At 40.0% G+C, this 25,385-nt stretch overlaps 1 protein-coding gene across 2 annotated transcripts in view; it reads left to right on the top strand.

Annotated features, from left to right (window-relative positions):
- Window positions 1-23,774: 23,774 nt before the first annotated feature.
- Window positions 23,775-25,385, top strand: part of LOC137342267 (DNA-binding protein SATB1-like) — a 123,482-nt gene continuing 121,871 nt past the window's right edge. The window contains exon 1 of one of the 2 annotated variants that reach the window (XM_068006133.1): window positions 23,775-24,143. The gene's annotated coding sequence lies outside the window, so the exon portion shown is untranslated. The remainder of the gene's footprint in view (window positions 24,144-25,385) is intronic. The other variant, XM_068006172.1, reaches the window with a different exon arrangement.

Raw genomic sequence — 25,385 nt, 5'->3', positions numbered from 1 at the left:
GGCCATCCAGCCAATCAAGTCCACGTTGGCTCTTTGCAAGAGCAATCCAGCTAGTCCCACTCCCCTGCCCTTTCCCTGTAGCCCTGCAAAATTTTGCTTTCAAGTACTTATCCAGTTCCCTTTTGAAGGCCATGATTGAATCTGCCTCCACTACCTCCTCGGGCAGTGCAATCCAGATTCTAACCACTCGCTGTGTAAAAAAAGTTCTTCCTCATGTCACCTTTGGTTCTTTTGCCAATCACCTTAAATCTAAGCCCTCTGATTCTTGACCCTTCCGCCAATGGGAACAGTTTCTCTCTACCTATTCTGACTAGACTCTTCATGATTTTGAATACCTCTATCAAATCTCCTCACAACCTTCTCTGTTCCAAGGAGAACATCCCCAGCTTCTCCAGTCTATCCACATAACTAAAGTCCCTCATCCCTGGAATCATTCTAGTAAATCTCTTCTGCACCCTCTCTAAGGCCTTCACATTTTTCCTAAAGTGTGGTGCCCAGAACTGGACACAATACTCCAGTTGTAGCGGAACCTGACTTCCTTACTTTTGTACTCTATGCCTTTATTTATAAAGCTCAGGATCCCGTATGCTTTTTTAACCACTTTCTTAACCTGCCCTGCCACCTTCAACGATTTGTGCACGTATACCTCCAGATTTCTCTGTTCCTGTACCCCTTTTAGAATTGCGCCCTCTAGTTTATATTGCCTCTCTTTCTCCTCCCGAAATGTAGCTTTAATGCTGACTTCAGCATTAAATCTACACTAAATCTACACTGTCAATGTCATTCAGGAAGTGCTGCATTGTCAGAGATGCTATCCTTCAGATGAAATGTTAAGCCTTTCTGTCTGTTTCAGTGGTTCAGGTGAATGTTAAAGATCCATAGCACTATTTGAAGAGCAATGAATAGTTCATGGCAAACTTTCTTCCCTTAGCCATCACTACAAAAAATTAATTTAGTGATAATATATCTCATTGCTGTTTCTGGGACATTGTACACAAATAATGGCTGACAGTGATCACCTATATGGTGCAGTGACTACAATTCTGTATGTGCAGCATTTTGAGATGCTTCTGAGAGATGTGAGAAGATGCGATATAAAGGCAAGTTTGTTTGAGTATATCCTTTTCTGTGGAAGTTACTCATTTTTCAGAATGTCCAAAGCAGCAAATAAATCTAAGGCGCAGAAACAGGCCAATTGGTCCAAATCATCTATGCCACACGAACCTCCTCCCACTCTAATTACCTCTTCCCATCATCTACAGGATGCACTGCAGCAACTCACCAAGGCTTCTTCGACCTCTACCATCTAGAAGGACAAGGGCAGCAGACACATGGGAACAACACCACCTGCACGTTCCCCTCCAAGTCACACACCATCCCGACTTGGAAATATATCGCCGTTCCTTCATCGTCGCTGGGTCAAAATGGTGGAAATCCCCATCTATCAGCACTGTGGGAGAACCGTCACCACACGGACTGCAGCAGTTCAAGAAGATGGCTCACCACCACCTTCTCAAGGGCAATTAGGGATGGGCAATAAATGCTGGCCTTGCCAGCGACACCCACATCCCATGAACAAATAAAAAAAACCCTGCCCCCACATCTCTATTCTTTTCTCTCTCGTATATGCCTCAAGCTTCCCCTTAAATGTGACCCTTGACAAGAGTCTCGGTTGATTTATTGAAAATATAATTCAAATCCAATAAGAAAGGTTTTTTTTCTGTAGTAAAGGTGATGCCTTTTACTCCATTAATGGTTAAATGACAAATATCTTTACACAAGTTTTCAGCGTTTTATAGGGAACAAGGGAAAGCTTGTGAAAAAAAGCTGCCATTTAATAGTCAGTTCAATAAAAGATATCATGTGTTAATGTGGCTCACACAAAACTATTGACTAAAACTGGGAAAACAAAGAATATAAAAGTTTTGGGGGATTAAGTGAGCATGTGTGAAATGTGAACTGGCACCTGCCTAATGGCAAAGTGCTATTCACTCAATTTTATGCCTCCCTTTGGAGGAGGGGACGATAGTGCTGCTTGTGTTCATCGTTCTGTGGGACAGTACCATTAACGATGAAAACAAAACACCTCAAAGTTAGCTTAAGTGATCTTCACTAGATGTCACAACCAAACTCCCAAAGCACAAACTTCTATCCTTGTTTCTGAGCTAATAAAAAGTCCAGTAGTCACACCAATTTGTTTTACATTTAAAATAAAATAAAAGCAGAATGACTTCACACAGCTCCACCAGTGTTTAAGGGCACACTTCCCAGGCTGGGTCTGATAAAAAAATCAAGATTGCATTTAAAATATCTATACATTTACCTGTGCTCTGAATATCAGAAACATGTACATGCTTCGGCTAAACTTATACATATGAACTAGCTAAAGGGCCTATTGTAGTCAGAGAATTTGCTAGCAGTGGAGGAGGGGAGGACTTCACAATTGTGGGAGCTGCTATTTTTGTTGGAGAATATTATCTTTTCTCCTATTTGGTGATTCAAAATAATGAATCTATTCTATGGAATAAAATATATTTGACAGTTGTGATAATACTTTATTAATGATTCATTGTTTACAATGTTTCCATATAGTTCATCTCAGGCTGTTACAATTTATTCCCTATTATTCATTTTAAAGTATCTCTCAGCCGCAAATATTTACAGAAGTTATATTTGGTATTTTTTATTTTGCGTTCCTTAGTAAATGCCAATTGTCCCGAGCAGCCATTCTCTTCTCTCCATGCCAAATCTTTTCCACTCTCTGAAGTTTACGGCACTGTCTCCATTTTTCATAGCTTGTTCCATACAGAAGCATCTACTCTGAAGCTGACCCCATTATCTTAGCACCATCCTCCAAATCTGCCATATTTCTAGCTTTTGCTTTATCAAACATATAATAATAATCCTTAATTGGCTGGATTTAATTACTTCTTCCTTGATAGTTGGCCCTCTTATTTTAATGGTCAGCTGTGGCTGAGTGGTAGCACACTCAGCTCGGACGTTGTTGGTTCAAGTCCCAATCCAGAGACTTGAGCACAAAATTGAGGCCCTATCTGTGCTCTCAGGTGGCTGTAAAAGATCTCTTGGCACTATTTCAAAGAAGAGTGGGGGAGTTCTCCCCAGTGTCCTGGCCAATATTCATCCCTCATGACTAAAACAGATTACCTGGTCATTATCACATTGCTGTTTGTGGGAGCTTGCTGTGCGCAAATTGGCTGCTACATTATAACAGTGACTACACTTCAAAAGTACTTCATTGGCTATAAAGTGCTTTGGGACGTCCTGTGGTCGTGAAAGGCGCTATATAAATGCAAGTCTTTCTTTAAATGTTTATTGTTCATTCAAAAGGTTTATTTAGAATTAAGAAGACATAGTGTGTGAAAATTTAAGGAGGGAAAAAGGAGATTTAAAGAAAAAATAGGTAAAATATTTTTAAAAAGATATATCTGTGAAAAGGAAAGTACATTTTTAAAATTTAAATTAGAAAGTAAAAAAGAAGGCTCTTCTGATGGCTCGAGGAGCTTTTTCCTGTGAGTAGCTGAGCCAAGTTCCATTCCTGGTCTATGTTGAGTTGGCTGATCCCAGCCAGGGTATTAGAATATCTCTCTCTGACCCTGACAATACCCCTGGGTTAGAGAATGCAAATATCAGCCAGCATTCCTACTCCATTTTGCTATCCATTGACCCCCGCTGGAAGTGTGGGTGAGAATAGGATTGGGCTCGGCTGCGATGTTCCCACTGCCAAATAGCCACATCCACTGTGAAATCTCAGATATGAATAATGGCTGTTTGGTTGAAGTATCAACTGCAATTGAATTAAATTAAATAAAATTAAAGAGGGTCTATTCCTGTCCGTCATTGTTCATAAGCTGTGGAGCTGTGCTCCCATTTAGCAGCCATAGCCTTCCAGAGAGAAGGGGAGAAAATTAGCAGAGAAAACCATTGAAAAAAAATGAAAAGAAAAATCTGAACAGAAAGAAAAGAGAATCAGATGAATAAAATCTTAAGTTAAAAAAGAGAAAAGAAAATGAGACATATTGTAAGATATAACACTACTAGATAGGTTACAGATTTATTTTCACAAACGCTTCAGGCATGAGGTACAAATGTCCTCACACAGAGCGGAAAAATTAGCAGAACAGCTTAATGCGGGATATTCTATTTATTCCGTGGTCATTGTTTGGGTCAGAGTTTAAGCCACATAGCAATGTGACTATGACATGGATTATTAACCAATAACAATAACTATTATTTTCAAATATACTGTTGTCCTGTTACCAACAATTGAGTATTTATCCATAAACTTGCAGTAATGGCAACATAAATGCTCTGAAATCATGATAGGTAAACTAATATGCACAGAAAGGAACTTATTTTGCCTGTTGGTGGGAAAAGACATCAACTTAGCAAGTGGCCTGCCTGTGTGGGTCAGCAGCAGTTGACTGGTTAGAAAGATCAGAGTGAAATATCAGGGAGTACATGTAGGATTGCCAAGGCCAATGGATGGTACTCCGATTATAGCACTGCGAATCGCAACAGACAAATCATCCTCTTCTTTAAAAAATACCGCTTTTTTGTTCTTTTTTGCCAATTTTTTCCATCTCCTCCTGGACACATTGACTCCTTACTGGGGTATGGTTCTATGTCAGCTGGTCACTCTCTAATACTTTGCCCAGTGGCCATTCTTGATGCATGAGCTTCATTAGGCAATTTGTCCATGTGGGCATCAATTGCACTGTGGGTCACCTAATAGCAATTATGGCTGATTCCCTCATCTCTAACTCAGGTGCACTAAAGCTAAGAGATGAGCTAACTCAGCACATACTGGGGATTAAACAGGGGACCTTCCTGCTCCATAGGGTGCAGTTATTCAATGTCTTAACCAGCTGAGCCATTGAGGAGACTCTCAATCCACTCCATTGAATTGTCTCCTGAAACCTTCGAAGCCCCATCCTATCCAACTATCATTAGACAGGAAATTAAGGAAATATATAAGAGGCAAGTTTACAAGTGTGCACTCCCAGAAAATCGTGGAAAACCCCAAATTCCTAAGATATGCTCCCACTGGGTAAAGCTCTGCCAAAAGCACAAATTTGTAAATATAAAGATTAGAATGTGTGGCAAATGTTTTTCATCAAGGCTCATAGGTCCCCTCTTTACGATCTGGTGAAGCTGACAATTTAATAATGCCCATGGGGCTTCTTGCCTGACAAGTGATTTGCTAGTCAGGTGCTGAGATAATGTCTTTCTCTTTGCTCAGAGAACATGCTGAAACACATCAGCCCACGATCATGGCCACACCCCTACAGCAATACAGGGCACCCAATGGCACTGGTAGATTTAGAAGTGCAAGGCTGTTGATCCAACAAGGGTGGGAGGAGGCTCGCGTGGAGCATAAACACCGGCATGGACCAGTTGAGCCGAATGGCCTATTTCTGTGCTGTACATTCTATGTAATTCTATATAATTCTATGATATTTGAAGAATGCACATTTACGTATGCTTATGTGGTGTTTTCATTGTGCAGTCTGGTGAACGTTTATGCTAACCTATGGTGCTAACTGCCTTAACTAATGAGCTAAAAAGTTGAACTTGACAGAAAATAATCCTTTAATCATTTAAAGTAGGGAAGTAGAATCACCATCAAAAATGTAGCGTGGAAAATGATACAATGAAAAATGAAGAAATGATTCAGAGAAATAGAGGTGAAGTTCCTACTGAATTAAATATTTAAACACAAAGATGATATTTGACACCAAGCAATATGTTCCCGCCCACTGCTGACAAACAACTTCTGATAAAAGAAATGTTCCAAAATCAAATGGGCAGGAGAGGACTGTCACAAATTTCTTAATAATGATATAAAAGGTGTAAGGGGTTTCTTTTTTACTGTTTCTCGGGCTTATAATAGGTCAGCCAGTTATGTTTTCCTGAGCTGCCCTGCCCGCAGTGCGGTTGCGAATCGCTTACCCCTTCCTGATTCTGAGCTGAGGACTTATCGAGTGGTAACAAAGACAGACAAACAGACCAGTGGATTGGTACAAGGAAAACCAATGTTTATTAATAAGAAAACTAAAACTACAAGGTAAACAGTATAATACAGAAGATAAAGAAATCGCTATGGATGTAATACAGTCTTACACTTATCGGGTTGAAAGAAACGGACACATCGAGGGAAAATTCTAAAATCACAAGTTTAGCAATATCCCTTAACCCCCAACCTTACACTTATGCTAGGTTGTCTTGTGGCGGCCAGAAAATTAATGCTCACCGGTGAAACAGATGAAAAGGCCTGGCCTCCTGCTGCGTTTGCGAGGTTTTTCTGGATGGCCTTCCTTCTCAAGTCTGAGCTAGTGAGCAGCAGGACCCCGGCCACCAGGCGAAGAGAGCAGCTAGAGAGAGATACTGGGCAGCCCCAGTTATACCCTCTTGGTAACAGGTTTTTTTCATACCTTATCAGCTTGCTTCATTGTTTGATTTAAGCACGAAACGTAAGACAAAGGACCCCATCTCTGGCCCATTTACATTAATGGCCATTTCCTGTATCGATCTGTTCGCTAACTGCTTTACCATTGTTCCGAATGTACCTTGATGGTTCACCTTTTGTCCTGCGATCACTTCCTGCTCGAATTTTGATGTGTTGGCCGGCCATGTTGATAGCTTGCCTCAGGGCTAGAATGCAGCTGCATTGTTTAAAGAAACCTGTCTGAAACACGAAGCCTGCCGAGTTGTTGAGAATGCAATTTCAAATCTGCCGGTCCTCGGCCATGTGTCTGACTGCAGCCATTTTGAGAGACCTTGGATTTTTTAAAACAGTCACACCAGGGTTTCTTTAATAACTCCAATAAATCTTCGGGGTGGGGGGAACATGTGAAATTTTGCGAATCCCTTCAAAGGTCAGCCAAAGCCAAGAGCAAAGAATCCCTAATACTTAAGAATTTTAATTTCCTCCACAGGACAGAGTTGAAGCTAAAGACAGAAGTTGTTGAATTCTTTAAGCACTTGGTGGCCGAGGAACATATTACATGCGGAAAGGATACATCAATAACTTTATTGGCAACCAAAAAGGATAACAGTAAATACATTCATAGTTAACAGATGTTTATTTTATATTGACTTTCAAAATAGATTCATAGTAAGATAAGGCAGTGTGTGGAGCAGAAAATAGTTGCAATAGAAAAAACTTGCATTTATACAATGCCTTTCACAGCCTCATAGGGCTTCATAGCCAATGAATTACGTTTGAAGTGTAGACACGGTTTTGTAGGCAAAGAGAGCAAACAATTTGCACACAGCAAGGTCCCACAAACAGCAATGAGATGAATGTTTTGGTGGCATTGGTTGAGGGATGAATGTTGGCCAGGATGCCAGAAGAACTCCTTGCTCTTCTTTGTAAAAGTGCCATTGGATTTTTTATATCCACCTTAACAAACAGGTGTAATGTCTCAAAAACCAAGAGATAAAACTTCCTGACACTGTAGTGTCAGCCCGCAATATACGCTTAAGAACTGGAGTGGGGCCTGAACCCACAGCTTTCCCATCCACATTAGCACTGAGCCATCTATACAAATAATAAACTAGTAGGTGTAGACTACAAAATAGCATTAACATTTATTTAGGTAATAAATAATAGCATGATGACCCACATTGGATTGTGGATCATCATGCTATTATATAGTACCTAAATAAATGTTTATGCTATTTTGTAGTCTATACCTACTAGCTTATTATCCTGGCCACCATTCATCGCAGCCATCCATTTGCTGTATAAATTTACAGCACATGGTTTGTTGTGATGATTCAAAAACTGACAAATGTTACATAAGTATACCCTTTGTTTAAATGCACTCTTGTGATCATACAACTCTCCCACTTACAGGTTTTAAAACGGGGGCACATATGCTGATATATAAAATAATGGACACCCAAAAATTGCTACAAGATAGTAATCTAATTGAGGGAATCATAAAACATAACCCATGAGAGTAAAGTTGAAGTAGTTTATAACTGTCACTGAACCTCTCAATTAGATTTTTGGTTTAAAATCAAACTCTGCTATTTCTTGCTTTTCATCAAGTATAATGTTTGAATTTTGTATGAAGTTTTATTCTGTCTGTGGTCTTTTCTGTACCAGAAACAACGTTTGGAGCAGATTCTATGTCCTTGATATATTCATTCACAATTCATATGAAAGAATTAACTAACATTGCACGAGTTTATTGAGAAATGATCTGCAGTTGATTACTGAGAAACGTTATGTCCATTGATAAAGTAAATAGCAGTGATCAGGGTGATTTTGCCATTAAGCCCCTGTTCGAAGGTCGCTTGCTAGACTCTGAACAGAATTTTACCCATTGCACTTTCATTGAAATTCAAGCATGGTGGTATTTCAATAAACATGTCGTCTTTTTTGAATATTCACCACATTCTCAAGTTCCTGGTGTGCTGTGAAAGAGTTGAGAAACACTAATATTGCTGGTAAAGGCACCAACATGCTGTGCTTCCGCATCAATCAGCGTTCCATTACGAAGAATTTGCAGGTTGCGTTCTATTTCAGTGAACCAGTCATTCCAGTCGTAAACAGATGGCTCAATAAACAGACTGAACTGGCGAGGCCGATCTACTTTACACTCCAGACAATTCTTCTTTAATGGTCATTCGTAGCAGACCTACAAGCATGCCATGAGTGAGCTATATAACACATTTGATTTGTTCAGTGTTTCTCCCCTTCTCTGTTCAGAAGCCAGATCCTATTTTCCTCACTGGTTTTGTGGCATCAGAATGCGTCTGCCGTGTGACCTTTCAGTTCAACTGTTTCTGGCACTGCTGAAGTCTCACTCTTAAAAATGAGCTCCATCTCACACATCTTTTCGAATCTGAGTTTATGCTGCTCATCTTTTCTGCCAACAGCCGTACTACATATCACACAACACATCACAAATGCAGTGCTGTCACACCAGGCGTAATCAGGTTCGTATTCCACACGGTTCTGTGTCTCATGTCTGATGAGATGATGAAGATGATGGTCTGGAACAAGGTCCATTTTTTTTCCTCTTTTGTTACTTGATTCAAAATCATCAGCCACGTTACTGTAGATCGACAGACACAACACAGGTTTCATGGCATAAAACAACTGCATGTTTCAGCAGCACAAGGTGGCTGGTCAGGAAGTTTCGATGAGTCAGTTCATCACTTTAGTGAGAATTCAATACCAATGTTGGTTTTGATGACAACAAACAAAACCTACTGAAGTACTAAGGATCTAGCCTCAACTTTAATGTCTGTCCCATCAGAATTGCCAAAACCTCTTTGCAAAATATTAATTTGATTATTAATACCTTTTCAATTTTCTCCCGTCATGTCTTATGCTGATTCTGTGGATAACTGCTCTCTTTGGTACCTTGTTCAAGTGGCCATTCTTCACGGATGATTCTAGAAGGCTATTTAAGCATGGGAGGCATTATAGCAACGCACAATCCACTTCTCAATTGATATACACACCTGCTCACTTTCTAGCAGGGATTACTTTGTAACAAACAGGAGCAATACTCACTGGTTGATTTTTCTCTCCTCAGTCCAGGCATTGGCGCTAACTTAAGAGGAGCAGGGGAGTAACTGATACCCATTGATAATACTGGGGATAGGTATTTACAGTTAAATCTGCAGATTCAAATTTCCCACACATTCACAGCAAGAAATCTGAACCCACTGACAGACAACTTTCTCACTGAGCATGCAAGAACATTCCAGTTCTTTTCCCTTAGCATTTCATGCTCATCATTGCCCATGAAGCCAATTCACACCAATTGTAGCACCTCATCCCCACCCCAGCTTTGATTATCTAACTCAACACAAATCAGGAATCGATGCTGGAAATGTCCTGATTGCTCTGTTCTATATTGGGTGGTGCATTTGAGCCCAGGAGAACAAAATATTAGTTCTGAAAGTTGAATAGTTATTGCATTCGTTTGAAGATCAGCAATCAGTCCAGGATCCTCTTTCCATACTATCAGCACATGCCACCAAATATACAGGATATGTTCATAAATGCATGTTCTTTCTTTAACACAACTAAGTTGCCACAAACTCATAGGGGTCATTTTTGTCTTTACCACTTGGGAGGTAAATCGGCTGGGCAGATCAGCCACCCATTATAGAAACTGCCTGATTTTCATTTCCAATGGAAGTAAATACTGGGCAGTTTCTATAACAGGTGGGCAATTTGCCCCGTTGGTTTACCAGCTAGGTGATGAAGACAAAAATCACCCCCATAGACCTAAGCAGCTTTATAAAGTAATAAGATTCTGTTACATGCTTTGACACAATTTCACAAATATCACTGCTAACTGAACAATCACTTCAACAGCAAACATCAAAATGTCGTACTCTGAAAGTATTATTGCCTAGATTTTCCAATCTGCCAGCAGTATTCTATTTATTTTATGATGTGGAGATGCCGGTGATGGACTGGGGTTGACAATTGTAAACAATTTTACAACACCAAGTTATAGTCCAACAATTTTTATTTGAAATCTACAAGCTTTCGGAGGCTTCCTCCTTTGTCAGGTAAACATTTACCTGACAAAGGAGGAAGCCTCCGAAAGCTTGTAGATTTCAAATAAAAATTGTTGGACTATAACTTGGTGTTGTAAAATTGTTTACTATTTATTTTAGATGGTTACCACTGGCATTAAAATAAAGCTGATTAGAAAATCTAAGCCATGTCTCGTGGTGCTATCTATTGAATCCACAATTGTATGTCTGTGTCTCTCTGCCTTCCGGATGTTTCTGCCTCTCTCTGTGTTTTTTTTTCTCTGTTTTTTTTCCCTGTTTGTTTTTTTGTTGAATGTGTATTCGGGGGTTCTGCAGGTGACACCTCTCTGTCTGAACACGGTGATTGCCTTGGCAACGGGCAGTTGCAGGGGCAGTCTGTAAACACCATGTATTGTTCAATATGTATAAATGCGTAGGCTTCAAGGAGCTCTTGAAACATTTGCCTGAGGAAGGAGAAAATCTCCGAAAGCTTGTGAATTTAAAATAAAATTGCTGGACTATAACTTGGTGTTGTAAAATTGTTTACAATTGTCAACCCCAGTCCATCACCGGCATCTCCACATCATATCATATTGATGCATTCACACAAGATCAGAAGATTGACATGGATGAGGAAGGTAATTTGATCTACCCTTGCTCATTCATTCAAACAAAACTCTGCAGTCTCCCATTACAGCATCCAACTGTTTCTGAAGTGATTCCACTTGTTTTGCCTCCTTTACTCTAGCTGGGAGTCTATTCCATGTGTTGATCATTCTTCATATGAAGAAGAATCTGCTGATATGATTCCAAAATTTGCCTTTTACCAGTTTGAAGCTGTGCTACTTTATCTTATTGTCAGGCTTTAAATTGAAGTAGTTCTGAATTAATCTTCTCATTGGTGTTTTCTACCTCATATACCTCTATCAGGTTCCCTTTCAGTCCCTTCCTTTTAAGTCTGAAGCATTCCTTCTTTCTTTCTTCATCACTTGTTTTCATTATTATTCTGTAGTTTCTATTAGTGTATACATGAGCGGGATTGGGGGTTGGGTTATAGCAGCTGTGATGAAAGTGCAGTTTTGCATTGATTTAGCAGAAACATGATTTTCAACAACAAAAAAAGTTGTGGGCTCTGTTAATGCCTTAGTGAATAAATGCACCATATAATGTAATACTGAGCCAAACAGACTGGAAAGGTGCCACATTTGATCCATGCCCAATCCTGAGTTAAATCGATCTCAGCTGGGGTAGAGTTAGCACAATACAATTGACCGCAGTGTTCCTGGGCCAGGGAGGGGAAAAGTGAGCTCTTGATCACTATTCAGTGCCCTCTGTTGGAAGTGTACATATGTAGACTTTGGGAGATGATGGGATTGGGCTCAGGTGTGATTTCCTTCCATAATTAAATAGCCTATTAACACACACTGGGGCAGATCTTGACTTTGTGCGATAGTGTAAAATGGGTGATAGCGAGCCGGCAGCCCGTTTTACATAGAATAGAATCATAAGAATCATAGAATGGTTACAGCACAGAAGGAGGCCATTTGACCCATCGAGTCCATACCGGCTCTCTGCAAGAGCAATCCAGCTAGTTCCACTCCCGCGCCCTTTCCCCGTAACCCTGTAATTATTTTACTTTCAAGTACCTATCCAATTCCCTTTTGAAGGCCACGATTGAATCTGCCTCCACCACCCCCTCGGGCAGTGCATTCCAGATCCTAACCACTCGCTGTGTAAAAAAGTTTTTCCTCATGTCACCTTTGATTCTTTTGCCTATCACCTTAAATCTATGTCCTCTGGTTCTCGACCCTTCCACCAATGGGAAGAGCTTCTCTCTATCTACTTTGTCTAGACTCCTCCTGATTTTTATTTCAATTGAAATATCATAAGACACCAGGGCCTTTGTCACTTTGGTGGTGGCGGAAAACTAGCGGGAGCAGATCAGCTGCACTGTTTCTTCCAGTACACGTACACAGTACAGATACTATGTAAGCATCTTGCTGTTTCTGTAGTTCGGAGTCAGTAACCTATTGCTGCAATATAACTTTCTTCTTTGCAAGTCAATGGGAAGGAAAATCGGGCAGGGTGTTAAATGGGTGGCTGATCCATAACTGCCACTCATGCCAAAAGTGAAGATTACTCCTGCCATATTCAGGAGAGGGAAGATAAAGAGAGATAAATTATAAATAGAGAAAAAAGATAAATCTAATTTTTTTTGAAGAACTATTTGAGTTTATTTACAAGTTTGTGTAGGTACAGCTACTTAGGGGCATGAAGGGTCTTTCTAAATGTTTTCCTCTTTTTTTCTTCCAGTGCATGTGCTATGTAAGCACCTTGCTGTTTCTGTATTTCGAAGTCAGTAACCTGTTGGTTCAATATATCTTTCTGCTTTGCAAGTAGATGACAAAGTTCTTTAATCTGATCCTCGGTGTACTTAGAAGTTGCTGCAGCAAAATGCCATAACCATAGTTCAGAGTGCTACTGAAACACCTGTTATTAAAGTTACCCAGAAATATACACATGCTTGTAGATAGCTGCAATTTACACAGAGAAGGGAGAAAGCGAAGAGGAAAAATAGACTGCTAGATTGTGTTTACATCATAATTCATGGTACAAAACATTTTATAATTATCAAGATAGGCTCGAAGGGCTGGGGCTATTTTCATTAGAGGAAATGTAGGCATAGAGAAGATATGATTCAGGTTTTTAAAATGATGAAGGGAATAGGGAATCCTGTCAGCTGGATACGTTATTTCAAATGGATAAGGGTGGGCCAACTAGGGTGCATGCATACAAAATACAAAGGCAAAGAGTTAGATTAAATTCTAGGAAATAGTTTCACACAGTCATTGCAACCTGGAACAAATTACTGAAGCATGTGCTTTAGTCTTTTAAAAGGGAGCTGGTTAAGTTTATGAGAGAAGAGGACATTTTCTGTCTTAAAGGGTAAGTGACATGGTAGCTGGGAATAGTGATCTTCATGAATTATTGCAGATTCTTTGATTATCCTAGGGGTCACAGAGTTTGTCTTAAATTGGCCTCAGGTATTTTTGCTGGTTTTGTGACTCACTTCCAGGAGATTGCATTACTGAGAGAGGGGGTGCATGACTGAGGGAGGGGGGAGAGGTTGATGATGATGAAGTTGCACCATGTATGGATAGGGTGGGCTTGATAGACAAGATGGTCTTTACCCAACCTTGTCTTCATATGTTTGTATGTAGGCAGGTCCCAGGCTCAATCCCTGATTTGTGTTGAGTTGGCCAACCTCCATTGAAGAAGCAGGGTGGTGCTGGGAAAGAGTAAAGTTAGCCAAGGTTCCTGCTTCTGATTGCTGTGCAGTTAGCTCCACAGGAAAGTGGATGAATAGGGATAGTATTAGAGTTCACTGTGATGTCCTCATAGTCAAATAGCCTGCTGACACTCAACTATCTAGGCTTACAGATGAAGAATGGCCAATTAAGTAAGGCACCAAAAAGCTGCTGCTGCCTACTGCTGTATAAGACATTTAACTATAGCCTGGAAATTACTGTTGCCATTACAATAATTGCAATGAATGGCTGCATTATTTGTGTGTTAGACATAGTTGCCACATACTTCTCACATACTGTGAAATTAATGCTTGGAGAAAGCTTATAGCGTGTGCTGCAGAGTGTGTGCAGTGGGATTGTTAATGTAATTATTTTGCCAGCATAATAGATAATCTGTATCTTAAAATAAGATGAGCCGAGAGCACATTGTGGAATGAGCTGGTAACGGAGTGTGGTGGGAACAGAGGGAGAGTAACGACTTCTAAAATGAAAATTTGGTGAGAGTGGGAATTCAGCGGTGTGTAGGAAATAAGCTGTGAGCAAATAGTACAGAACTTGTGCTTTTTATCTAATTGAAATTTAAGTTTAAATTTAAACTTGTGTAATTGCAAATCAGTCCGCAGTTAACTGTCACCCAACTGTAAGTAGGTCACTGGCCAGGTGTTAAGATAGTTGTGTAACCGATCAGTTCAAACTGGTTTGAGTCTGAAAGTTATATAAAGAGAGGTAAAGAAAGAAAGACTTGCATTTATATAGCTCCTTTCATGACCCCAAGACGTCCCAAAGTGCTTTACAGCTTTTGAAATGTAGAAACTGTTGCAATATAGGAAACACAGCTGCCAATTTGCACAAATCAAGCTCATACAAACAGCAATGTGATAATGACCAGATAATCTGTTTTTTTAGTGATGTTGGTTGAGGGATAAATATTAGCCAAGAACTCCCCTGCTCTTCTTCGAAATGGTACCTTGGGATCATTTACATCCACCTGAGAGGGCAGATGAGCCCTTGGTTTAATGTCTTATCCAAAAGACAGCACCTCTGACTGTGCAGCACTTTTTCAGTAGTATGCTGGAGTGTCAGCCTAAATTTTCTCTCAAGTCTCTGGAGTGGGGCTTGTTACCACTAGACTTGACTATTCCAATGCTCTCCTGACCAGCCTGCCATCTTCCACCCTCCATAAACTTGAACTCATCCAAAACTTCCGCTACCTGTATCCTAACTCACACCAAGTCCCATTCACCCATCACCCCTGTGTTCGCTGACTACATTGGCTCCTGGTCGGCAATGCCTCGATTTTAAAATTCTCATCCTTGTTTTCAAATTCCTCCATAGCCTCGCCCCTCCCTATCTCTGTGATCTCCTCCAGCCCTACAACCCTCCGAGATCTCTGCGCTCCTCCAATTCGGGCATCTTGCACATCCCCAATTTTAATCGCTCCACCATTGGCAGCCTTGCCTTCAGCTGTCTAGGCCCTAAGCTCTGGAATTCCCTCCCTAAACCTCTCCGCCTCTCTACCTCTCTTTCTTCCTTTAAGACGCTCCTTAAAACCTACCACTTTGACCAAGCTTTTGGTCACCTGTCCTAATATCTTCTCATGTAGCTCGTGTCAAATTTTGTTTGATAACGCTCCTGCGAAGTGCCTTGGGACATTTTACTACTATATAAATGCAAATTGTTGCTGTTGAACTCACAACCTTCTGACTCAAAGGCATCAATGAGCCATGGTTGACACTAGGATTATCTCTTGGATGAGTAATGTAAAAGATTTCTACAAAAACTTTGGAGACTATTCCTACAATTAAGAGAAATCCAAATGAATTGTAATGCAGCTAATGCCCAAGGATTAAGCTCATTTTAATCTGGGTTCTAAGCTGCTCCATGAAATCCACAAAAAATATTAATGTAGTAAGTCAGTCTTAATACATTCATCTGAGGAACTAGGGGTAAGACATATCAGATCCTGTTCTCTTCTCCCTTGGATCACTTACGTCTGCCCTCACTATCTTCATCTACCCCCTCTGATTTGTATTGTTTTTATTTTCTACTTGTCTGCAGTCCTTCCCTACCATAGAATGGCTACAGCACAGAAGGAGGTCATTCGGCCCATTGAGCCCATGCCGGCTCTACGTAAGAGCAATCCTGTTAGTCCCATTCCTCTGCTCTTTCCCCATAGCCTGCAACTTTTTTCTCTTCAAGTATTTATCCAATTCCTTTTTGAAAGCCATGATTGAATCTGCTTCCACCACCCTTTCAGGCAGCGCATTCCAAATCATAACTACCCACTGCGTAAAAAAGTTTTTCCTCATGTCGACTTTGGTTCTTTTGCCAATCACCTTAAATCCTTGTCATCTGGTTCTCGACCTTTCTGCCAATTGGATCAGTTTCTCTTTATTTACTTTATCTAAACCCTTCATGATTTTGAACAATTCTATGAAATCCCCTCTTAACCTTCTCTGCTCTAAGGTATCTCAACAATGGGAGAGTAAAATTGTAAGCGTGAATCACACCCAATAGGGTTACTGGCACCTTTTAGCAGCTGACTACAAGGCATTAACCATGACTTGGGACCAGGATATGCATCCACTTTCTCAGGTGCAGAGCTGTCTAGACAGCAGGGCAAAGAATTGATAAAATTACTGTCTGAGTTGAGGACAAGAATCAGTCAAAAAACTGAAGAGACACGCATATGTTTTAATACATACAGTGATCCTTATAATAAATTATGGTAACCAAAACATTTCCGATAGAAAAGCATGATTACTTTCAGCACCACCCTATTAAAATCTACCCTGACAAAACTCATAATTTCCAATGTCTATGAGCTAATCATCAATTGTCTGGCAGAGTAATCCCCTTTGATAACCTGAGCAGGATGCGTCCCGATCCTGAGTCAGATATTGGTGGAAAGAGTTCTTCCTAAAAAGGATCAAGGATTGAAGGGACTTACTCGAGCAGGATTTCCACAATTTCTAGCAATGTGTAGGCCTGAAGTTAATGGAGAACCACCACTACGCCCAACTCACACCAAGCCGAAGTTTTCCAAGGGAGAGAGTCTCTCAATAGCTACACAAATCTGACCAAGTCTATGATAAACTGAGCCTTAGTAAAGATCTGTATTTTACGATGATTTATATTTTCTGGTTCAACAGGTCACGTTCTAGAAACATTATGTTGGCTGTGCTCAATTTGCCAAACCAGTTTACCCCTATCAGATCAAATTTGTTGAAAACTATATTGAATTATGCATCATTTGTAATTTTCAGGTAAGTTCAAATTTACTTTGAAGACAGCCCATGATGGCCAAGAGAGTTTGGTTTGGAGGGAAACAAAATAACTATCAGAGAGGGTCCTGCTCTTGATCACTATCCAGCTACCCCTACTGAAAAATGCACATATCTGGAGACGAGGGCTGGACTGTGTTCAACTTCGATTCCCTCCAGAGATAAACAGTCCACAACACTTGGGCAAGGCAGCAAAGGGCTCCCAACATCAATAAACACAGCAAGTCAGTGATATTTCCTATCAGGTAAATCATAAAGTAAAATCAGTAGAGGCCTGGAAGCATATAGTGTGGGAAAATGGGGGTGCCTAAAGAGGAAAGAGAAAATAGCAAGTAGATAATGAAATCACCTCATGTGATATTTGCTTAATTTCACTTTTCATTGTACCTGTGATTAGGAATTGGTAGATTGTCAATAAAACCAGAGAAATTAAGCCAAGACTTATTAAGTCAATTGAATGAAGATTTTTTGTAGCTTTCAAAATAAAATGCAATGTAGATTTCTATCATATAAAAATTGAAATATGATTTGCTTTCGATAATGGTTGTAACAAACTAGAATCAAGAAATATACAAAATCAGAGATAATTTCTTAATTCAACCTGGGACTAACAAAAAAATTGTAAGATTTGAATTTATGGGCTATATTAATAGAGTTAACCTGATTATATTTCTTAAAGACAGTGTTGAAAGTAATAATAGAAAAAGGAAGACACACAGTAACAAATTCTAATCAATCATTTTCAAGAGTCTAAAACTGATTGCTTCTGTGAGGGCAACAAGTCAGAAGTTTAACTTTCAGTAAGAGGCTGAAATTTGAGCTTTGGTGCTTAGCTTGTATTGTGTGGAAGAAGAGCAAGGGAGTTATCCAGGCGTCCTGGTCAACATTTATCCCGCAACCAACACCAAAAACAGATGATTGGACCATTTATTTCATTGTTTTTGTGGGCAAATTGGCTGCCATGTTTTCCTACATTACAACAGTGACTACATTTCAAAAGTATTTCATTGGCTGGAAAGTTCTTTTGGATGTCCTGAGGTCATGTAAGGCCTCTATAAATGCAATTCTTTTCTTCTTCCTTTAGCTTGTTATTATTTTAAACAAATACCTGGTGAGGCACTATTTTCTTTTTTCTTTTTAAAATAAACATTATATAAATGCATATGTAAGCTAATAGTTAACACAACTCATAATTTTTATAAATCCCCACCATGCTGCTCTAGTAATATTTGATCATATTAATGTATTAAACTCAATATTTTGGGTGCATATGATTGAGATTAAACTTTAAATACTTAAAAAGATTGCCCTTGAATACATTCCCAGCCTCACTATTTGTTGAAAAAAATAAGCTGGAGCAATCTATCAGAAATATTTAAAATAGCGGTATATTGCATACATATAAAACTTTTGTGGGCGGGGACTGGTTCAGGAGAAGGGTCACTTGAACAGATTTGAAAGATCGCGGATACTTGGGCATAATGTACTTAAGGACGCAACTCACTTACGCTTAAAATTCCGCAATCTTTTGCGCTATTTGATTTGATTCCACCCAGATTAAGCTGTTATCTGGGATGAAATTATATGGAAACTCTAGGCCGACATCTTTAGTGTTCTACATTTTAAAAACACATAAAACACAAACATAACATAACAACATAAAAGGGAATCCAAAAGTCTTCCATGGGCATATAAATAGCAAACAGGTCGTAAGAGGAGGGATGGGGCCAATTGGGGACCATAAAGGAGATCTACGCATAGAGGCAGAGGGCATGGCTGAGGTACTAAATGAGTACTTTGCATCAGTCTTTAGCAAGGAAGAAGATGCTGCCAAAGTATCAGTAAAGGAAGATGTAGTTGAGATACTGGATGGGCTAAAAATTGATAAAGAAGAGGTACTAGAAAGACTAGCTGTACTTAAAGTCACCCAGTCCGGATGGGATGCAACCTAGGTTGCTGAGGGAAGTAAGCGTGGAAATTGCGGCCATAATCGTCCGAACATCTTTAGATGCGGGGGTGGTGCCAGAGGACTGGAGAATTGCAAATGTTACACCCTTGTTCAAAAAAGGGTGTAAGGATAAACCCAGCAACTACAGGCCAGTCAGTTTAACCTCGGTGGTGGGGAAACTTTTAGAAATGATAACCCAGGACAGAATTAACAGTCACTTGGACAAGCGTGGATTGATTAGGGAAAGCCAGCACAAATTTGTTAAAGGCAAATCGTGTTTAACTAACCTGATAGAGTTTTTTGATGAGGTAATAGAGAGGGTAGATGAGGACAATGCAGTTGACGTGGTGTATGGATTTTCAAAAGGTGTTTGATAAAGTGCCACATGGTGGGCTTGTCATCAAGATTGCGGCCCAAGGAATAAAGGGGGCAGTTGCAACATGGGGGCAGAATTGGCTAAGAGACAGGAAACAGAGAGTAGTGGTGAACGGTTGTTTTTTGGAATGGAGGGAGGTGTACAGTGGTGTTCCCCAGGGGTCGGTGCTGGGACTACTGCTTTTCTTGAAATATATTAATGACTTGGGCTTGGGCGTACAGGGCACAATTTCAAAATTTGCAGATGACACAAAACTTGAAAGGGTAGTGAACAGTGAGGAGGATAGTGATAGACTTCAGGAGGATATAGACAGACTGGTAGTATGGGCAGACATGAAATTTTACGAAGAAAAAATGCGAAGTGATACATTTCGTTACGAAGAACGAGGAGAGGCAATATAAACTAGAGGGCACAATTCCATAAGGGGTACAGGAACAGAGAGATCTGGGGGTATATATGCACAAATCGTTGTGTTGAAGGTGGCAGGGCAGGTTGAGAAAGTGATAAAAAAAAGCTTACGGGATCCTGGACTTTATAAATAGAGGCATAGAGTACAAAAGCAAGGAAGACATGATGAACCTTTATAAAGCACTGGTTTGGCCACAACTGGAGTATTGTGTCCAGTTCTGGGCACAGCACTTTAGGACAGATGTGAGGGCCTTAGAGAGGGTGCAGAAGAGATTTACTAGAATGATTCCAGGGATGAGGGACTTTAGTTACGTGGATAGACTGGAGAAGCTGGAGTTGTTCTCCTTGGAACAGAGACGGTTGCGAGGAGATTTGATAGAGGTATTCAAAATCATGAAGGGTCTAGACAGAGTAGATAGAGAGAAACTGTTCCTATTGGTGGAAGGGTCAAGAACCAGAGGACATAGATTTAAGGTGATTGGCAAAAGAACCAAAGGTGATATGAGGAAAAATTTTTTTACACAGTGAGTGGTTAGGATCTGGAATGCACTGCCCAAGGAGATGGTGGAGGCAGATTCAATCATGGACTTCAAAAGGGAACTGGATAAGAACTTGAAAATAAAATATTTGCAGGGCTACGGGGATAGGGCCAGGGAGTGGGACTATCTGGATTGCTCGTGCATAGAGCCGGCTCGGACTCAGTGGGTCGAATGGCCTCCTTCCGTGCTGTAACCTTTCTATGATTCTTTGAAATGATACTTCATATTCAATCTGGAAATTAAATCTGAAACTGATTAAGTTGCCCAGTTTAGAGCCTTTATTAATGAAGGACAGCCAAAACATAAAATGCTACCTCTTTCATAAAGGCACCTGCTTTGAAATAATTGTAATATATTTATTTGGTTCACTCACATTCTACTTGATTTTAACAATAAAGTGGTTAGTTCGTATTTTTCTTTGTAAACAGCAGATCCACATTAAAATGAGGGTGTGAGATGAATCCATAATATAGTCAATGAAACAACTGCTGTAAAATGTGGCAGATCATGAAAATACAAATTTGTTGTTTTTCAACTTGATCTTTTGGGAATATATGACCAGGTAGTTCTGGAGTGCGCCACCAAGTGGACAGGCTTGCCGGGATTAACCAAAATTTATCAGAGCAGTAACAACTGGTCAAAATTTCATTCATGGCAATTTGATTTATGATTAGCAAACAAACTGCAGATGAGCTGCGCATAATTAGCCCTTAACACAAAATGGCTCTAGCATTTTTAAGCAATTTGAATGAGGGATAAGCAGCAAAATTACAGTTCCAGGAATACGCAATGTTGAAAGAGCCATTCCTTCAAACGGTACTGGTCATTTTATTTCTGTTCAGTTCGTTCAATTTGAAGAATGCACCAAATGCTACGTGAAAAGAGTATGACTGCTTTGAGTGGAACCATAAATCATATAATGTGATTTAAATCTAAAACAATATTTAGGCTACAGCTGTTTGGGACCCGCCTGGTTATTAATAAAATGTTATGTGGGCTGGCGCCTTGCTGAATAGATCAGCAATTATTTCTTGTTTTGAACATGCTGTATCCAAAAGTAGAATACAACCACAAACAAAGTAAATGATACCTTAAAGAGAAACATGTCTAAAGTATGCATTTTCACTTATACCCTAATGATTACTAAGGCAGTAAAAGTTTAAGGGAAAAAATGCATAATAGGAAATATCTACCCTCACTAAATATCTAATATTTTCAGAAAACTGGTAAGGTAAACTAAGGAAAGTTTTCACATAAAAATATCGTTATAATTCTTACGTTATCATATGGGGATATTACAGCATGAATGTTCACTTGCTACAGCTGGGTCGAAGACCACTATTTTACAACACGTGGCAGTTTATTTCTGCACAGAATAAAAACAAAAGTTCACTACAGTCATCATTAAATTGATACAATGATCAACCCGAGCCAATACGAATAATTTCTGGTTGATAAGTTTTATTAAGACAAAGGAGCTGGTCTCGACAACAGGAACCGCCCGATCTATAGTTGTTCATATTTATGAAGTAGTAAACACTTGTCTAAATCACACGGAAATGACGCCAATTTGCTTTCTTTCCTCCTCGTTACAAAACCCCACTCTCAAGATGGACACAGTACAAGTATTTCTGATGATAAAATATGTTTTGTTTTCCCCTATCAGGGATTCACGTTCCAGCTATTGCTAACTGAACTGAACATGGTACACAGTAAAGATAACAAATAACTTATATTAGTGTATCATTAGAGGCGCAATATTTAAATCAGACTACACTATTAATCCAGTACCTGTACCAACTTTATTTGGTATCCCAATTACACAGAACTATACCACTTAGAATAAGGAATTTGGGCTGCTGAATTAATAAGAAAACATATTTTATTCTTATATATGAGAATAAGCTACTAACATATTACCACTGTATAAAGCTCCTGAGTCATTAGTGGGTGCTTAATGGACCAGATTACAGGACAAAAAAGTCCAATGTCACCTTAAATTATTGTGGTGCACTGAAGCTAGCGAAAGAGGGAAAACAAATCCTTTATAAGCTTACATTTAGGAGGGATTCAGGGCCCTGGGAAAAGATGGAGAAAAGAGGTGCATGTATCAAACGTTCTGGTAAGCGGAACTTGATCTTATCAGTCCTGCCCCTCAGTGGAGAAGTTAGTGTTCAGATTCAATGAAACTGAGGATTTCAAATAAAAACAGAAAATGCTAGAGAAGCTCAGCAAGTCAGGCAGCATCTGTGGAGAAAGAAACAGAGTTAGCGTTTCAGGTCAAAGGTACCTTGACCTTTAGCTGCCATCCACTGTTCCTTTTTGGAACTGCTGCCACCAGTTTCGCTGCCCTTGCAGCTCATCAGGGAGAGACAGGCAGGCCGAATCTAAAGCGTGTTACTCTTAAAGTTAGCTTTGGTTTGGCAGGCAGAGGGGGGAATAAGCCCTCCCTGTGTTGTCTGCCTCTTGTGACTGGCCCACACTTCACATTGTTCCTGCTGTCAAAATGAATGTACCTTGACCTTTAGCTTTAGGCACCAGTCGACCTGAAACGTTAACTCTGTTTCTTTCTCCACAGATGCTGCCTGACTTGCTGAGCTTCTCCAGTATTTTCTGTTTGTATTTCAGATTTCTAGCATCCCCAGTATTTTGCTGAGGATTTCAAAAAGTTCAAAGTCATTGGAGTGTAAAGAAACTAGAAATGTCCATTTATTTACTACCGACATAGCATTCGCTGGTTTTCATTTCTTGCTTCTGTTTCTTCCTCACAGAGAGTGCATATATTAAATAAAAATAGCCGAAGAGCAGAAAAAATGTTGTAGCACTCAACCAAATATACGAGTAAACAGAACAGTTTATGTGCGTGTCGGAGATTGCTGTCTCGCACCACAGGTTGTGTGTTAAGGTCAAGTATTTCTGAACTACCAATTTCAAGTTACTGGGTTTTGAAGTAAAACTCCTGTTGTGAGATTACAAGAACCCAAGGCGAGCCCTGTTCTCAAACGCATTCGCTTTGCAACCGATCACTTTCAAACTAAACCACGGTGTGTTAAAACAATCTAACCCTCTTTTTTGTGTGTTTGTTTTAACGCATTTCCAGCCGGGTGCAGTTTTTTTTCTAATTGAGAGTGACGAATTTCCCTTGTAAATGATGCGATGCTCTTTCTGCCCCACCTAAAACATCCAGCCAACCTTCTTTGCTAGTTTCAGTTTCTGCTCGGCGCGGATGTGTTCAAAGTGCTCCGATCATTTGGGTAGGCGGTTTGCGGGATTTAACAGTGCGCTGTCGGAGTGGCTGTGACTGTCCTGAGGGCTAATCGCCGCTCTCTCTCTCTCTCTCCCACCCCGCGGAAGGTGCGCCTGCCTCGGGATGGCTGTACTGAAAGCTCGGCATCGCCACCCCCTTTCCTGTTGCGGTTCACCTCCATTCAACAAATAACGACAACTGGAAGTGTTTGCATATTTCGCCAGGCTGATTTCCTGTGAATAAACTGTACCAGACACGTCCCACACTTACCCCGCGTACCACACTGATATGGTCGTTTGTTTTTTTCATCTGCTGTGAAGTGTACCGCACAAGACGCTGATCCGGGAGAAGTTTTCGCAGATCAGTTCTTTAAGTCTCATGACTTCGGACATATTTTCTTACTAATCGAGGCGAAAGCAGAGCATTCGCTCCGGTTTATTATCTACACATTATTTTTGGGGGGAGAAAGCAAGAACTTTAAATGTGTCGACAATTCTAAGGTACTGTTTACTGGGCTAAGCATGTTACTTACCTTTGTTGGAAAGCGCCTTGTGATTTGTGGCTGTCTTGTGTGTACAGTTGTGGTGAGGGTGATTTTGTAGCAACAATTACCACTTTAATCTGTGAGAAATTGTTTTCAATATGACATTGGTTATATTGCAGAGAAGAATGTGTGTGTGTACGGTTATGTGCGCTTGTTGTGAATGTAGGGGATAGCTCGGTAGCCACTCGGAGTTGACATGTCCTGGAGCCACATTTACTTTTTAATCGGCTAACCCGAAGAAAACACTCGATGTGAGGTGAGTTCTTCTGTGGGTTTAATTACATACTAAAAGAAACTGTAAAAACCTTGCTTTTTTTACCGCCGCTAGATTCTCTTTATATATGTTGCACCTGTACAGAAAGGAAACGATCCACCTCCGGATCTCTAACATTAATCAGTCTGTATGAAATATCACTGTAGTTACTATTGATATAGTAGAGTGTGTGGCATTTATATGGAGTGACTGTCTGAAATGTGTAACTATGTCAAAATGTGGATCACAGCAGAATGAAATTGTAGTCTTTACTGGGGATATGCTCACATTAACCTGTCCAGTATTTATTGAGTTCTTCCTATGTTCTGATGTACCATATGTCAGGTTAAACTCTATATTATGGACAGGAGGACGCTACCTGTAAACACTGTGTCGTTGACTTTTAATCTGTATCAACACTCTGCTAAGAGCTGAGTGGCAAATTATTATTGTGCAACATTTGTCATATTTTTTCACGTATTATTACGGGTTTTTAAATAAATTTAAGCCACCTTCTCTACTAACTAAATAAATGTCTCAGCATTTTACCTGATCTGACCTACCTAACCAATGCATAGGCGCCAATGAATTCTATCTCATCCAAATAGTATTATATTGCAAATGTAAAAACGGCCGCACTGACGTTGAAATGTAATAAAACAAAACAACTAATATTAGACTTGTACAAGATAAACAAAAACAGGCCCCTCTAATCTACACAATAGCCCTTCTATCATATACATCTCACAAGCAACTGTTCCTCCAGGTTAGGTCATCTACATTTACTCTTGTCTCCCAGGCTATTTTAGTTCCTTTATAGACGATCACATTCGTTGTTCTCATACAAAAGGCTCTGGAACTAGCCTGCAAGGATTGCTGTCTTTAGCCTGTACTGTCCCTTCCTCAATTTTGATTTGCCTAATTTCTACCTTAGGTGTTTCTACC

This window comes from Heptranchias perlo, chromosome 2 (assembly GCF_035084215.1).
Source record: "Heptranchias perlo isolate sHepPer1 chromosome 2, sHepPer1.hap1, whole genome shotgun sequence".
NCBI lineage: Eukaryota > Metazoa > Chordata > Chondrichthyes > Hexanchiformes > Hexanchidae > Heptranchias > Heptranchias perlo.
This window is presented reverse-complemented; position numbering and strand designations above follow the sequence as displayed.